The sequence below is a fragment of the Lactuca serriola genome, chromosome 4 (genome assembly GCF_051521515.1).
Source record: "Lactuca serriola cultivar US96UC23 chromosome 4, Lser_US96UC23_V15, whole genome shotgun sequence".
Classification (NCBI taxonomy): Eukaryota; Viridiplantae; Streptophyta; class Magnoliopsida; order Asterales; family Asteraceae; genus Lactuca; species Lactuca serriola.
Genome location: NC_136411.1, coordinates 50,495,145 through 50,500,791, shown reverse-complemented (window position 1 = coordinate 50,500,791; position 5,647 = coordinate 50,495,145).

Sequence of the window (5,647 nt, the reverse complement as noted above, 5' to 3'; positions counted from 1 at the left end):
TCATCAACCAATTCCAAAATCTAAACATTATCATGCTCAAGGGACCCTTAGAATGCATAAAGTTGCCAAATTTATGAATTCCTTCCATTTAAACTTGCTCAAACATGAAAGACATAGGACAACCACTTAGACCTAACCACTTTAAGCAATAAAGTTTGAGCCTTTGACACTTGTAAAGGTCCAGAAACAATATGAGATGATGCTGATGTTGTTTCCTTGTAAGCTCCACCAAAAGAACGCATTCTTCTCATTCTTCTCTTCTTCTTCAAGCCAACAAATGCTCTTAAACGCCAAGAATGACAAAGGGAATTAGGGTTAGGGTTTTTCTGAGGTAAAAGGGTGTTGGAGGATGGTAATGAACCCTAAAAATGACTTATAGGGGCTTAAATACAAAGGAAATTGACATAAAGTATATATATATATATATATATATATATATATATATATATATATATTTAACTTTTAAAATTTATAACCTAAAAAAACTTAACTAATTAAGCACTTATAGGCAATGTACCTAGTTGGTTTATAGAATAGTAAGTAGGTCGGGTGTTGATCATAGGGAATGATATTTAATTAATAAAATAACTACTAAAATTTAAACTAAGAAAAACAACTAGAAGTGGGGGTTTTATCTGATTTTACAAGTTCTAATTAACTTAATTAAAATACTCAACTAATTACTAAAGTAAACAATTTCAAATCAAGAATAAAGGATATTTTCGTTTAGCTTTGAATCCCTCCTATTTCCTATGGTTGATTTCAAGACAATGGATTAATTCCGTTAGTTACCAAATAAAAGTTACTAGTCATCATGATCAAACTAACTAGCATAAGTCAATTCAATAACTTTAACCCTAAATAACATGCAATTTAAGGACACTAAATTGATTTTAAAGGTAATTTGGACTCTAAATTATAGAATCTACAGACTACTATTCTTTGGTAAAGTCTAGTAATCAAGAAAATATTATGATCAAATACTGCTCTCTAACACAGTTAATAAACTAACTTATCACCTATACTAGGATATGACTAATCACTAGCTCTAATAATTTAATGATCATAAATAGCTAGGTAAATCAATTTCATGCAATTAACTGCAGTTTAACTACACAATCTTAAGACAAGGCAATAAAGATAGAAACTTTAACATGCTAGGTTTAGATTTATCAAATAATATTTAAAGCTAAAATTAACTTTATCAATCCATCAAACAAAAAATCAACACATAGTAAATAAGATTTCATCTAATCTAAACGAAAACAAGGGTTTTTAGAAATTGATTTATTTTTTGGATATATATACTTTCCTAAAATCTCACCACCATGACGTGGTGAATAGGCACCACGTCGTAGTCTTCTATTAAATGTCGTATTCTCCAAGTCAGCTTAATGATCGTGAAGTTTCCATTTACTACATCGTGGTGGATGATCGCCACGTCGTGGGAGTTGGAATTCACATTTTAGCACAAACACGAAAGTCATTTGAAATTTTATCTAGTTTTCATATCATTATGAATCGCCTTAATCGGAGTTACAAGCCATGAGGTATGGCCAAAATACTGATGAGGGGTCAAGCTGTCTAACAACATCCTTTTTGTGTCTTTTTTAGCTCTTCTTCCTCCAAATATCCAACTTTTCTCGATATCAGTCCTTTTCTTCGAGAATGTCCATTTTTTGCTGCAAAATAAAATTCAAACATCATAAGTACCAAATATCTTTGCAATAAACCAAATTATAGCTTACACTGTATTAAAATAATGCCTAGAAATGTATATAAATGTAGCATTATCAGAAACCCTAACAAATCATGGGCATGGACTCCAATAGTTTCACATCGTGACACCTTGTGTCTCACGTCATGAGGGTGGTCCAAAACTTGTTTCTTGTATTTTTCCATAGTCACATCCCGACCACCCAATTATCACATCGTTACACTCAATTTTCTCCAAAAATCAACCTTTTGACTCCTTAAAACCCTAAATTGATCCATCCTGGAAAACGGATGTTACACTTTTACTTGTTTATATGCACATAATTTTACACATAAAATCCTAACACATACGGCCACAGAAGAACATATCAACTCGAGGCCAACAACAAACCCTACGAATCTTACCTAAGTCCCAATCGCTTGGGAACCTGAGGTTCGATAAACAAATTCATGTTGGTTACTATCTACGTGGAGTCCTCCATGGTAACCCCATGAAGACCTGAGATCAAGAACTGTGTCAACTTACTATCTAAGTAGCTTCATCCATGGTGACTGACACAAGCTTCCACTTAAAATACGCAGGGAAATCTACACCGTTCACAAACACTTTCTATAGAGCACCAAACTTTCTTTTCATTTTACTCTTTCTATAAATCTTTAACCATTTTATTTATTTTGCTTCAACTTTTCTATACACAGTAGCTTACTATTTTCTATTCTCAATCACATAGATGCATTTTACATTACTTCTCGCAGATAGCTTATAATTAATCTTTTAACACAAATACATAGATAGGCATTTTCCTAAAAGGCTGTACATAAATCTCAAAATACCAATACACATATAGGCTTTTTGCAAAACACATCAGATAATCAAATACATGGTTGTAGACCATAACTATAGATCTCACTACTCAATCATATAACATACTATATGGAAAACTCAACTATTACACAAATAAGAATTAACTTTTTATAAATAAAGGAATCTTAGGATTTATAATTTAAAACCCTTTGACAACAAAACATTCACATAATCAAAGATTTTCACACCTAGTGACATACTTACTTGTTTTCACATATAAATCATTCACTTGCTATGTATCCATAAAATCCACATGTACTCACCTGGCTAGTTAGTGAAAACTAACTTCCATTATGACCTCTAATTCTATGTTGCCTCTTAGGCCAATGACTTACCCAAACCTGTTTGGAAAACATACGAAGTTCTTTAAAAACCTGTAGAAACTTGATATCATACTTACCACAACCTGTTAGGACCCTTATTTGATTTGATAAGTTAATTGTTGTTTGTCAATGATTACATCAGTGTCATTATCATCAACTGTTGCATCCCTTGATGACATCAGGAAGCTTCATGAAGTTCTGTAAAGTTCAATCCCTAAAGAATGAAGATATGATCCTTATGTGCCGAGGATCAATATAAGATTGGGTTGCCATAACAAAAGACTCTCATTTTTATAGGGGATTGCATTTCCATGTTTATCTATCTTGTATGTTAGGATAGGATCTTACGTCTTTTGTTATACACACACAAATATATATATATATATATATATATAGAGAGAGAGAGAGAGAGAGGTAGGTTCAAATGTTTTTCACATCTATTGTGTGCTAGAATGCACCAATAGGAATTTAGTATTAATTATATGTATATTAAATGTTATCCATACTTATAACTCAGTTTTATGGAAACTAATTAAATTCGTCATTAATGTCAACAATAGTATTATTTCAGAATGAATTCATATCTAGAAGAATAAGAGTGTGTTCCAGCAGAATGAGAGTATATTCTAGTAGAATACACTCTCGTTCTTCATATTCCATGCAACTTTATTGTATTTTAAGCGAGTGAGTCCTGAAACAAAATACGAACTCATATATAAACACCTAGATGCGAATTCATTCTGAAAGAATATTATTGTTGAGATTAATGATGGATTTAATTAGTTTCTATAAAAAGAAAATTATAATTATGGATATCATTTAATATACATATAATTATGGAAATCATTTAATATCTGTATTTATTTAATTAAATAATTATTTAATTTACTAAATTCCTATTGGTGCATTCTAACATACAATAAATGTAAGAAACAAAATAACCTAGCCCTATATATATATATATATATATATATATATATATATACACACACACACACCTTAATAAGCATTTAACCTTAAATGTTGAATTTTAAGAGGTACAAATCTTTATGCAGTTTACACAATGAATTTAAGCAGTGAAAATTTAAAAATCTTAATTGGTCAACATACGACCTGGTTTAATCTTGACTCGGTCTGTATTTTGTATCCACTCCTTATCCCACCTAACAACCTCCCCAGTGTATCTCAGTTTTTGAATTGGTCATTTAATTGTTACATTAATTCCAGGAAAAAATCTCTCAATGATGGCCATCTTCCATATATCAAGTGTTAGTCATCTCTAGTTAAACTATTTATCCTCGTCTCAAATTATAGATCCAATTTCATTTAGCATCTACATAGCCTTTCTCTCTCAATCCATCGCATCCTTTCATCCTCCCAATCAGTTAAAACACATCGTCCCCCTTTAATCCTTGATCGATTTATGTTAAATCCAAGTATTTCTACACTCATTCGCCTTCATAATCTGGATAGTGCCAATCGATATCAATGGTGTCCTGTAGTAAGGTGAGTTGTTGTTACATAATAAAATCTCATCTGTTTTATTGAAATGATATGTCATAGGTATGATAGGAAGCATTTTGAAGGTCCATCCACAACCTAATCAGATTTTCATCCCAACTGATTGTTGGGGTCCATGGTACATCCTTTATCTGACTTTATTTGATTCAACCTAAGTGAATTCATATAATGTGCGAAATGTTGTCCTTTAATGTCATTCAAATCTTTATATAAGAGTTAGATATAATTAGTTCACTCTATCACATGGTTCGTTACAAACAGATTTATCTGTATCCAACAAGCTCTAATTCAGATCTGCTCAAATAAAATTAATTTAAGGCTATATTGAAAAATCTACTTATAGTTGATGTTGTTACTCTTACGACCCTTCATGATGCCTATGATACGTTTGTTTTGTAGGCCTCCATAAAATGAATAATTTCCCACATGCCCACATGTAAATGAACTTGCATAAGATCTTGAAATCACCACAAACGTCGGCTATGGCTTCTTCTTCTATGACAATATCATCATTTTTTATTGTCATTTTTTCTGCATGTGATAATGGTGGTCCTTATTATTTTTAAAAATTTCATAGTTAGTTTGAAGTTCTCAAATGAATAAGCAACCAGAGATCCCGATAATTCCTTTGATTCAAGGTGTTACTTTCTTTTTTCACCTAATTGAATCTGTCAACCCGAGGTTCAGTGGGAGACTCAATCAAGTTGGAAGACCTTTTCGTTCTCTTGTATGTCTTGAAGATTTCTATGATGATTATATATTTGTCCCAATTTTGGTTAACTGTATGTTGTTAATCATGGTGCCTTTCAATATCTTTTTTCCAGATCCGTGTGTGTGTGTGTGTTGAACTGTCTCTCTAACTGTGTGTTTGTGTGTTGATACTGCAGGTGTATTTGAAAGGTTATAGGTCGACCCTTGTGACTGAAGGTGTGCACCTTCAATGCATTTAAACATGTAAGAACTTACACCGATTTTTTATTTTGAATATTCAACTGATCCCTGAATCTTCATCCATTCACCAAGTATAGTTTCATAATGCTTCTCTATCTTTTTGTTTAATATATTTTTTATATTACCTTCTTTGATCCTTCCATAGAAACCCAAGTGATTTCCATTTCTTTTTGGTTTCTGAAAGGTACATACGGGATCTCATAAATCATTTGACTTCTTAAAACTCTCAAGATAATCACATTTTAAATTTGTTTTTGGGTACACTTTTGTA